Genomic DNA, 12,864 nt, shown 5'->3' with positions numbered 1-12,864 from the left:
AATCTGGAAAACTTGTCATTTTCCCTCACCACTCCAGATATCAATTTTCCAAACGCTCAGAACCCCACGCCTCCACAAAACATCCCAAAACCACAAAACCATCTCGCTCCTCACCACCACTGCAATTCTTTCCACACTCCACTACTCATCCTAGAATCTCTGAATTCCACAAATGACCATTTCCACCATAACACCCCCATCTATGTGGAAACCATGCCACCCTCCACCCAACCTGTCTCAAGCACACCCGAGTTTGATGAAAAAGACTCACTCATCAGGAACCTGGCTGCGGAACTCAAGAGATTAACTAGTCAAATTCAGGGTGTCGAAGGAAGTAAGGGGATTGAAGGGTTGAACTACGAAGATCTTTGCATACAACCGGATGTCGAACTGCCTGAGGGGTACAAACCTCCTAAGTTCAAGATGTTTGATGGTACAATGTATCCGAGAGTCCACTTGAGAACATACTGCGACAAGCTGGTCGGAGTAAGGAAAGACGAAAGGATTCGCATGAAGCTTTTCATGAGGAGTTTGAAGGGAGATGCTCTATCTTGGTACATTAGCCAAGACCCGAAGAAATGGTCAAACTGGGTGAGTATGGCATCCGAGGTTCAATACAGAAAATGCACCAGATGTGTTCTACATCCAGAACTTAAAGAAGAAGCCCATGGAAACATTCCGCGAGTATGCCACTTACTGGAGATCAGAAGTTGCTAAGGTCAGACCTGCTTTAGAAGAAGAACAAATGAACAAGTTTTTCGTCCGGGCTCAAGACCCGCAGTACTATGAAAGGCTGATGTTGATTGAGAGCCAGAAATTTTCCAACATCATCAAGCTAGGGGAAAGGATCGAGGAAGGCATCAAAAGTGGTATGGTTACAAACTTTGAAGCTTTGCAAGCTACCAATAAGGCTTTACAGTCTGGTGGTACGTCCAAGAAAAGGGACATAAGTGACGTAATGGTTGCACAAAGAGCCAAATCCCCTATCAAATACCAAGCCTATCCGATACCTCCACTCACATATCAGCCTGCCCCGAATTACCAAGCACCCTCACCCTCTTACCAAACTCCATCACCTACTTACCAATCACCCCACCTCCTATATATCAACCTACTTCACCCAGATATTCCCAACCCACACATGTCTACCAAGCCTACAATGCTCAGCTATCCCACTATCAATCACCTCCCACACGTCAAAACTTTCCTAGACCTCGACCAAATTTCGATCGCAGACCTCCCAAACAATATACCGCCATTGCTAAACCAATCGACCAGCTGTACGAAAGGCTCAAAGCTGCTGGTTATGTCACCCCTATCCCTGCTATAACTCCTAAAAACCCTTCTCAGTGGGTCAATCCAAATAAATCTTGTGCATACCATTCCGGCATGAAGGGACATACCATTGATGAATGTCGCTCTCTGAAAGATAAGATCTAGACTCTGATCGATAACAAGATCATTGTAGCAAAGGAGCCTACTTCGAACATCCGCAACAACCCTTTGCCGAACCATAAGGGTGGAGGTGTTCATATGATTGAAATAGAGGATGATTGGGATCCCGAATGATCGATCGATTTAATCAAAGAAGGTGACGAACCAAAGAAGCCAATAGTCACCCTTAATTCAATTGTAGTCCAGACTCAGCCTTCTGGGGATGCCGAGGTAAACATGTTTGTACCACTTGAGTTTGAAGCACCACCCCTACAAAGACGCCAACACCAATTGAGGTCGAGTTTGGGTCTCCAACAAACGTACCCGCACCGTTTGAAGTTGCGATTTTACCCTCCAAAACATGTGCTCCGTTCGGAGTTAAGGTGCCCATCCCAGTAACAATGTCGGCCATAACACTGTTCCTTACAAATGCCATACCTTGGGATTACACAGCCGAGTTGAGAAGGAAAAAGAAAGCTAAATTCGGGGAAATAGTTGTGGCACAGGGTATGACAAGAACCGACAGGGTTTATACTCCGGAGCATCTAGCTGAGTCGAGTAAGCAGGCCTCTGGTCGGCCGACTATCACTAAAAACCGGGCCCGATGATCTCTGGAGAAAGATATAAGCCAAGGAATACTCAGTCATTGATCAGCTGCACAAAATACCGACACAGATTTCTATCCTAGCTTTGCTGCAAAGTTCCGACGTACATAAGAATGCCTTGTTGAAGGTGCTGAGTGAGGCATATGTACCAAGCAATATCACCAGAGAAGAAATGGCAAACATGGTAGGGCAGGTATTGGAAAGTCACGAGATCACTTTTCATGAAGATGAGCTGCCACCAGAAGGGTTGAGTCACAACAAAGCGTTGCACATCACCGTGCAATGCGAAGATTATTTTATCACTAGGGTCCTGATTGATGGAGGGTCCAGCCTCAATATTTGTTCATTGGTAACACTCAGAACATTGGGGAAGGGGATGCATGAGATCAAGGCTGGGGCCATCAACGTTAAAGCTTTCGACGGTTCCCAAAGATTCACCATTGGGGAAATCAGCCTGTGTTTGCAAGTGGGGCCTACCTGGTTCGATGTCAATTTCCAAGTAATAGATGTGCCAACATCTTACAACTTGCTGTTAGGACGATCGTGGATTCATGCCGCTGGGGCCGTAGCGTCAACACTGCATTAGGCGGTGAAATTTGAGTAGAACCACCAAGAGGTGATCATTCACGGCGATGGTAGCAATCCCATATACAGTTGCCAAACCATCCCAGCGATTGGAGGAAGGAGAAAGATAGGCGGGGAAACCTATCACCACATCGAGCGAGTCAACGCCGTTGGCAAAGACAAATGGTGGGACAACAAAATTGAAAGCTTATTGAACTGGAGCAGATATGAGCCTAGCAAGGGACTTGGCAAGAACCTCCAAGAAATCACCAAGCCGATCAAACTGAAGAAACATGGCACCAGTTTTGGTTTGGGATACGAGTATACTTGGGAGGAATTCAACAATTGGTTGCCACCATGGCGCGGTCCATACTACCCGTTGGAGCAGCCAATACCATATTTGGAGCAGACTTTCTAGCTGGCTGATATTATCTATGGGTCAGAAGAAGAGGAAGCACTGACATCAGTAAGGAATTTTTTCCTAGAAGAAGATGACATGGATTGTTGTGTCATTTTCGAGGAGGAGGGGGAGGAAAGCCCTTCCATACAGGTAGTGAGCAGAGGAACATGCCTCAACAATTGGACCATCAGAACCACCAAAGCCCGAAAAGCCTTGGGGTAGCAAGGCTGAACAAAGCATCATGCACTATCTTTTATTTTTACTAGTTGATTTTCCTTTCGCATTTTTGAATTTTCGCAATAAGATCTTCCAATGTTCAAAACAGTTATGAAATTTATCAAAGCATTTCGGTTTCCTTACAAATCTTACTCTTATTATTTTCTCTCATTACTTTACTTATACAACATTACTATTACCTATCTTGATGAACCAATGGTTGTGACATGCAACGAGACAACGCAACAAACGGACATAGATTCAAAGGAAGAGGATATACCGGAAGAGATTGTTAAAGAAGTCGAGAATTTTGAGAACAAACCTAAATCCAACCTGGAGGAGACCGAGATTGTTAACCTGGGAGATGCAGAAAATATCAAAGAAACTCGGATTAGCGTTCATTTGTCACTGTTTGAAAAGGAAGAGTACACAAAATTTCTAAGGGAATATGAGGACATATTCGCCTGGTCATATGATGACATGACTGGTTTGAGCACATCTATTGTGGCCCACAAATTGCCAACTGATCCAACATGTCCACCGGTAAAACAGAAGCTCAGAAAGTTTAAACCCGACATGAGTCTGAAAATTAAGGAAGAAGTCACTAAGCAGGTCAAAGCTAAAGTTCTCAGGGTAGTAGAATATCTGACATGGTTAGCCAATATTGTGCCGGTGCTGAAGAAGGATGGGAAGTTGTGTCGACTACTGAGATCTCAATCGGGCCAGTCCAAAGGACGACTTCCCCTTGCCGAACATACACATCCTGATCAACAATTGCACCAAGCATGAGTCGCAATCATTTGTAGATTTCTTCGCTGGATATCATCAGATCTAGATGGACGAAGAAGATGTTGAGAAAATGTCTTTCATTATGCCGTGGGGGATGTACTGCTACAAGATGATGCCATTCAGGTTAAAGAATGTAGGGGCCACCTACAAGAGGGCCATGACTACTATCTTCCATGATATGATACACAAGGAAATTGAGGTGTATGTATATGATGTCATCATAAAGTCCAAGAAAGCCACTAACCACATGGAAGATTTGAGGAAGGTCTTCAACAAACTGAGAAGATACAACCTGAAACTGAATCCCGCAAAATGTGCATTTGGGGTTCCTGCCGGAAAACTACTTGGGTTCATTGTGAGTCGCCAAGGGATAGAATTGGATCCATCTAAGGTTAAAGATATTCAAGAATTGCCACCGCCAAAGAACAAGAAGGACGTAATGAGCTTCCTGGGAAGACTTAACTACATTAACTGGTTTATAGCACAATCTACGGTCATCTGTGAGCCGATATTTAAGATGTTGAAGAAGGACGCCGCTAACACATGGACTGATGAAGCTTTCGACAGAATCAAGGAATACCTATCAACACCACCAGTCTTAGTTCTGCCTGAGTCGGGTAGACCTCTATTACTCTACCTTGCAGTATTGGATGGAGCGTTCGGTTGTGTTTTGGGTCAGCATGAAGAAACAAGGAGGAAGGAGTAGGCTATCTATTACCTCAGTAAGAAGTTCACCCCGTACGAGGCTCGATATTCTCTGTTAGAGCACACCTGTTATGCTTTGACTTGGGTAGCTCAGAAGTCGAGGCACTACTTCTGTGCCTATACTACATATCTCATATCAAGAATGAATCCCTTGAAGTACATCTTTCAGAAGCCCATGCCCACTGGAAAGCTGGCCAAGTGGCAAATCTTGTTGAGTGAATTTGACGTTGTCTATGTGACTCAGAAAGCAATCAAAGGACATGCACTAGCAGATCACCTTGCTGAAAATCCCGTGGACGGAGAATATGAATCCCTGAAAACATATTTCCTGATGAAGAGGTATCATTCATAGGAGAAGACATTGTAGAATCCTATGACGTTTGGAGAATGTTTTTCGATGGAGCAGCAAATTTCAAAGGAGTTGGTGTAGGAGCGGTCCTAGTATCAGAAACCGGTCAGCATTATCCAATGTATGCCAAACTCAGGTTCCCCTGCACCAATAATATGATCGAGTATGAAGCCGACATCTTAGGGCTCAAGATAGCCATTGACATGAACATCCAAGAGTTGCTAGTAATTGGGGATTCAGACTTGCTTATACAACAGGTCCGAGAAGAATGGGCGACCGAGAACTCCAAGATACTCCCTTATCTGCATCATGTGCAGGAGTTGAGAAAGAGGTTCACAAAGACAGAATTCCAGCATGTTCCCAGAGTCCAAAATGAATTTGACGATGCATTGGCTACCCTATCATCCAGAAAAGAATTTCATTGATCCCATTCCGGTAAAGATCCATGAGCAGCTCGCTTACTGTGCTCATGTCGAAGAAGAAGCAGGCGGAAAGCCTTGGTTTCATCATATCAAGGAATACTTGGCAAAAGGAGAATACCTAGAGCTCACAAACGCTATTCAGAAGTGCATGCTTCGGAGGTTATCCAACAATTTCTTTCATAGCGGAGGAATCCTGTACAGGAGGACTCCTGATTTGGGATCATTAAGGTGTGTCGACGCAAAGGAAGCATCCAGGTTATTAGAGGAAATTCATGTAGGGACCTACGGTCCACATATGAATGGCTTTGTTTTACCAAAGAAAATACTCCGAGCTGGTTACTTTTGGATGACTATGGAAACAAACTGCATCCAGTATGTCCGAAAGTGCCACTGCTGCCAGATACATGCAGACATGATAAATGTGCCTCCAAATGAGCTTAATACAACAAGCTCGCCGTGGCCATTCGCCTCCTGTGGAATGGATGTTATGGGGCCAATCGAACCCGCCACATCAAACAGTCATAGGTTTATCCTAGTAGCAATTGATTATTTCACCAAATGGGTTGAAGCAACATCTTACAGGGTAGTGACTAAGAAAGTCGTGGCGGATTTCGTCCGCGACCGTATTATGTGTCGGTTCGGAATTCCAGAGTCAATCATTACTAATAATGGCTCCAACCTCAACAATGATTTGATGAAATCCATGTGTGAAACCTTTAAGATCAAACACAAGAATTCTATAGCCTACAGACCTTAGATGAATGGAGCCGTAGAGGCTGCCAACAAGAATATAAAGAAGATACTAAGAAAAATGATAGAGAAGCATGAGCAGTGGCATGAGAAGCTATCATTTGCTTTATTAGGATACCGTACCATAGTCCACACATCAACAGGGGCAACCCCCTACATGCTAGTATATGGTATAGAAGCGGTCATTCCCGCCGAAGTGGAAGTCCCTTCCTTGAGGATCATACAGAAAGTAGAACTTGACGATGCAGAATGGGTGAAGAGTCGTTATGAGCAGCTAGCTCTTATAGATGGAAAACGAATGAATGCAATTTTCCATGGTCAGCTTTATTAGAATAGAATGTCCAGAGCCTTCAACAAAAGAGTCAAGCCGAGACAGTTCATACCGGGGCAGCTGATGTTAAAAAAATCTTTCCACATCAAGATGAAGCCAAATGGAAATTCTCTCCCAACTGGCAGGGTCCGTACATGGTGGGTTCTAACAGGAGGAGCCCTCATACTTGCAGAAATGGACGGAGAAGTCTGGCCAAAGCCGATCAATTCAAACGCAGTCAAGCGATACTATGTGTAACCTTTATGCTTTCTTTTATGATGTAATTTAAACTACGCCTGACTTGATTCATGTTTAAGAGGGGATACGTAGGCATCCCTTTGGGTTCGGTCACAATCCAATAAAATTTTCATTTCCCCCGTTTTTGGAAACTGGGGCAGAATGTTGAGGAGGACCCTCAAAATTCTGAAGTCGATTCCAGCCATTTATCATTAACAGCCGTCAGAAGCAACAACTCAGTAAACTGGGGCAGAATTTTGAGGAGGACCCTTAAAATTCCGGAGCAAGAGAAGTTGCAATGTCTTGAACCACGTCGCAGTCGCCGGTTTCATCTAAAGAGAACTATTCTTAATTATGTACTTATGTTATGCTTTTACTAAATCATGCATGTTTATTAATAATATTGCCTTGTTTAGCAACGCTACCCTAGTGATATATACGGTATCGCCGGATCAAAACCGAGCAGGTCAAGCAAAGCCAGCGGGGATACGAACTAACTTTTCCCCCTTTACAAACTCACGATTTTTCTTTGGATGCAAGCACTTGAGTTGCAAAATCATCAAATATACTATACGATCACTCACAAAGTTCAGAAATACATCTCTCCGAACTGTTGCACTTGCTCGCAACTGTTATCCGCACAACAGTGTCCCCAACATGCACAATATCCCCAACAATCACGATACCGCAATCCGCTATCAGCTAAGAAAACTCTATTGCCATTTGCCATTTTTACTTCAGGCATAAGGCTACCATTCTGTTTTCTGAGGTTAAGCTCTACCTCCATCTGCATTCTCTGTATTGCATAAGTCTACCATTCTGCCTTCCGAGGTTAAGCTCTACCTCCATCTGCATTCTCTGCATTGCATAAGGCTACCATTCTTCCTTCTGAGACTAAGCTTTGTCTCTATCTGCATTCTATGCATTGCATAAGGCTACCATTCTGCCTTCTGAGACTAAGCTTTATCTCCATCTGCATTCTCTGCATTGCATAAGGCTAACATTCTGCCTTCCGAGACTAAGCTCTATCTCCATCTGCATTTTTTGCATTGCATAAGGCTACCATTCTGCCTTCCGAGGTTAAGCTCTACCTCTATCTGCATTCTCTGCATTACATAAGGCTACCATTATGCCTTTCGAGACTAAGCTCTGTCTCCATCTGCATTCTCTGCATCGCATAAGGCTACCATTCTGCCTTCTGAGGTTAAGCTCTACCTCCATCTAGATTCTCCGTATTGCATAAGGCTACCATTCTGCCTTCCGAGGTTAAGCTCTATCTCCATCTGCATTCTCTGCATTGCATAAGGCTACCATTCTGCCTTCCGAGGTTAAGCTCTACCTCCATCTTGCATGGCTGAAAGATCGCCACTTCATTTACATCTTGCATTGCTGAAAGATCGCCACTTCATTTACATCTTGCATCATCTGAACGATCACCACTTTATTTACATTTTGCATTGGCTGAAAGATCAGCACTTCATTTACGTCTTGCATGGCTGAAATATCGCCACTTCAATTACATCTTGCATCGGCTGAAAGATCGCCACTTTATTTACATTTTGCATTGGCTGAAAGATCGCAACTTCATTTACATCTTGCATGGCCGAAAGATCGCCACTTCATTTACATTTTGCATTGACTGAAAGATCGCCTCCTTATTTACATTTGCACTGGCTGAAAGATCGCCACCTACCGCATCTCATAGGCTAAAAGATTGCCAAATCATCCAAAGGCGTCATTGTTCATAAGCACCATTTTCATAGCCCGAGAACGCCATGCCATGGCCTGTGGACCTCTTTTATCTTTTGCATATCATTATTCAAAGGCGTCATATTTTGGAAGCATCATTCTCATAGCTCGAGAGTACCATTTCATGGCCTGTGAATCCTTATTATACACTTCATGGCCCAGGACGTCATCCTAACCGTCCAAAGACAACATTCATGGTCCGATAGGAATTTGCATCATGTTTAAATTTCCGCACAATACATTATTTATTTGCAGGTAAACCAGTGAGCAACAGCCGTCTCAGCAGGAGCGATCCCGCTCCAGTTCCCGCAGCCCCATTAGGCCTTAACCAACCAACCCAACCTAAACATTGCGTCAGTTCTTGGAAAATCTCCATCGGCATATTCCTCTGACAGATCCTAGACTACATATGGCCTGATTTTTGTAAGACCAGGGATATGTAGGCAGCTCAGGAGCCAGGGCTCAGTCAAATTCTTCAAACCATTCCGTTCGGTCAAACTTGGCCATCATATCTTTACCCGATAACTCTTTCATCCTTCCCGGGTAAAGAGGTGCAGCTGTTGATACCCAATTTTTCCCTATATATTTTTCATATGCAAAATACTTTCAAAATAACATACATATGCATATATAAGCATGTCCAAGTGTTTTATTATATTTCCAATTTTTAAAAAAGATTTTTAAATCAATTTATCGCCTTATTTTATCAGAAAAAACCAATAATTATTTCCCAAATTATCATTTTTGGTAACTCCTTTATTGAATTCTCATATTTATACCAAAATATAGCTAAGGTAATTTTTGCACATTTTTTACAAATTTATTGTGTATTTTTAAAATTAAATTGCACATAATTGCAATTTTAGCCTATTTTAAGATTTAATTGCGTTTATAATTACAAAATTGATCCCAGTATTTTTAATTTAATACTTGTGTATTATTAATCAATTTAGTACCTTTAATTTGTTTCCAGAAATCATCTGACTATTTTTTATAAAATAAAAAGGGAAAAAGTGGCTATTTAAATACTAGCCCTGCATATTTAAATTTTAGCCCAAATCAACCCCCCCAATTGAACCCAATTGCAATTTCAAATTACCCGGCCCTATTCTAAATTACCCGACCCCTGACCCGTTTAATTCAACCCGCCCAGCTCCCCTTTTGATCCAGGCCGTTGATCATTTTAATCAATGGCCACAATCCCTCCTTTCTCTTTTAACCCACCAACACCCCTTAACCCTAAAACATTTCACCTAACCAGCCGCCTCTGAACTCTCAAACTCTCTAAAACTTTCTCGAACATTCCCAAACCTAACCGCCTCTTACCACCACCTCCACCTTGAAGCCCACCGGAATCCATGGCTTTTCAGGCTATGAGAGTCTTATACTCACCTTTTCTTGCTCCCATGCGCCTGATACCTGATGATTCGAGGCCTGACCATGAAGGGTTGAACCCAGACCTCTGCCGATTCAAGGTTCCAGAGTCATCGCCGGCCTTGCTCTGGCGTACCATGGTGTTTTGAGCCTGGTTCTGACCTCTCCGACTTAGATCGGTGACCTTTCAAAGCCTATCTCACTTCTATGGTTCTTTTGAAACCCTAGCCCTTCGAGGTTTTCTCCAATTTCCTTAGACCTGTTGTGTATCTGTGCTCTCCTTGAGTTTTCAAATGATTTCCCTAACTTTTCTTTCAAAAATTACTTTCAAAACCGCTTCGTTACCGATCTAGGGTTTTCTGAAAATGCTTAAGTGTTTGTCTAACTTTCTTTTCCTTTTCTTTTGTGTTTATTTACCTCTACTATGTTCTTATGTTTTCTTATACCTTGCATGTTCTTCTACTGAGTTTTTACACCTCGTTCTTGTATGTTCTTTTACTGAGTTTTTACACTCCGTTCTTGTATGTTCTTCTACTGAGTTTTTACACTCCGTTCTTGCATGATCTTTTACTGAGTTTTATATACTCCATGCTTGTATGTTCTTCTACCATGTTTTCCATACTATGCTCTCATATGCTTTTCTACCGTGTTCTTATATTTTTTGTCTTCTACTATGTTCCAGCATGTTTCTCCTACTGTATTTTCCTGCTAAGTTCATAAGTTTCCTTATTTTCCTTCTATTAAGCCCTGTTTAAGTTTATTCTGAAAAATCTCTTAAGCATGTTTCTTTTACTGTTCCTATCAGTGTTTTTCTTTTGAGTGCTTCTACTGTGTTCCGCATGTTACTTTGCTATCAATTTTTCTCATGAGTTTCTGTTGATGAAAGAAGCATGCAAGAGGTTTCAACTCTGAAACCTCTGAGCCTGTTTCAACTACTTGCCTTCTCATCTCTGTACTTGATTCAATGTGGAAACCCTAGAATTTGGGAGTTCCGCCAAGCTTGATTATGTGATTTGATTGAACTTAGGGTTTATTTCAAAACCCCTAACTCTTTCAGACCCATTCCTTGCTTTCATATGACTCTGACCTTTTGCTAAACTTTTCTATACTGAATTTTCTACTGACTTTACAATGACATTACAGTCTTCCTTCATGCTTAACATGTTCGCATGCTCCTTATATATGATAGACTTCCCTTTAAAGTAGCTATTGAATTTGTGATTAGTTCCTACTTCCCTCTGAATATGGGTCTAATTGATTCCCTTTCCATTGTTTGCTGATTTCCCTTAAGTTAAAAACCTTTCCCATCTTTTGACTCGGTTCATTCATACAAAATCTCAGACCCTTTTGATTTACTGGTTGTTAATTGATCCTCTTACCTTATTCGCACAAACTGTGTATTTCAAAAACCCTGTCCTTAAATCAATTTTATGTATTCACCCCTAATTGCTTACTTTGCACAAAGTGTTTGATTAATTTCTTTCCTTAGTTGGTTTATACACGTTTTGAATCTGAAACCCTTAATTAAGGGATGCCTTGCGTAATTGATTGACAATCATTTTTCAAACTATTTTCTTACCTTATATCTGCCTGCTTTCTACACTATAAAAGGCACAACCTTTCTTCACTACACCACACACTTCACAATTCACAATCTCTTCTGAACTCTTACTCACATAATAGAACTCTCTTCTCTTGTTTGCACTGAGGTTTTTACCAGACTACTGCATTTTTCTCTACTTGTTTCTTTGAAACTGGTATGTCCTAATTTCAAATTTCAGCATCCCCACAATGTGTTTACTTACAGCTTTCTGCATCTATGTCTTTTTTACTACTTCTGCAGAGTTAAATACTTAAACTAGCATGTTGATTCTTTTTTGCTTGTTTCTACTATGAATCCCTATTCCCTATTTCCCTTTATGTGCTTTGAGTTACAGTATAATACATGGCAATATATAAGTTATTGTCTATGGATTGAACTTGACCTCTAAACAATGTGATCCAGCATGCTTATGGGTGTGCTAGCATCTCCCATTGTTGGGTTATGCCCACTAGCCTGCTTTTTATATCTTGAAACTCCCCATTCCCTATATCCCTATGTGTGCTGTTTACCTTTCCCTTTCCCCCTTTCAGAATTCTGCACTTACACTCTCTCTTAGTTCCTAAGTTCTGCCCCCCTCTTGTGAGCCTTGCCTTGGGACCTTGAGTTCCCTCTGAACTTGGACACCTGAGGGTTGTCCCTTCCACACTGTACTTTGGCTTAATATGGTGGTACATTTGGGTGTAAGCACTGCCCAGAGTTCTTTTGAAACTCTTAGGGAACTCTGACACACCCAAGTGGGAGAAAGGCTTTGAAACATGATATTTGGAGTTGGTTTACTTCATACTTCTGACAGGAAATCTGAATCAGGCTCTCCTTGGTTGTAATTTTCAATTTCTGATGTATTTTTCTTTATTTTTTTAGATTGTAATAACTTGTAATAACTTTTTGGGACGGTTAGTGAAAAGGGAAGGGTAACTATACATGTAAAAAAGGGTAGATAACTTGCCTATAAGATTCCTGCATTTTTCATATAGCTACCATGCCTATAAGATTTCTGCATTTTTCATATAGCTACCATGCCTATAAGATTTCTGCATTTTTTCATATAGCTACCATGCCTATAAGATTTTTGCATTCTCATTTAGTCGCCATGTCTATAAGATTTTCTGCATTCTCATTTAGTTACCACGTCTATAGGAACTTCAGCATTCTCATTTAGATACCATGACTATAGGGACCCTGCACTTTCATGTAGATATCGTGACTTCTGCATATGCATGTAGAGAACATGTCTATAGGTTCTGAAAATCAACTACAATTAGATGTCATGCCTATAGGGTTTCTGCATTCTTATTATGTCCAAAAGTTTTTTTTTTAAAATCAGCAACGCATAGAAAGCATGCCTATAGGAACTATC

This window comes from Nicotiana tabacum, chromosome 11 (genome assembly GCF_000715075.1).
Source record: "Nicotiana tabacum cultivar K326 chromosome 11, ASM71507v2, whole genome shotgun sequence".
Classification (NCBI taxonomy): Eukaryota; Viridiplantae; Streptophyta; class Magnoliopsida; order Solanales; family Solanaceae; genus Nicotiana; species Nicotiana tabacum.
Note: the sequence above shows the minus strand (reverse complement) of the source record.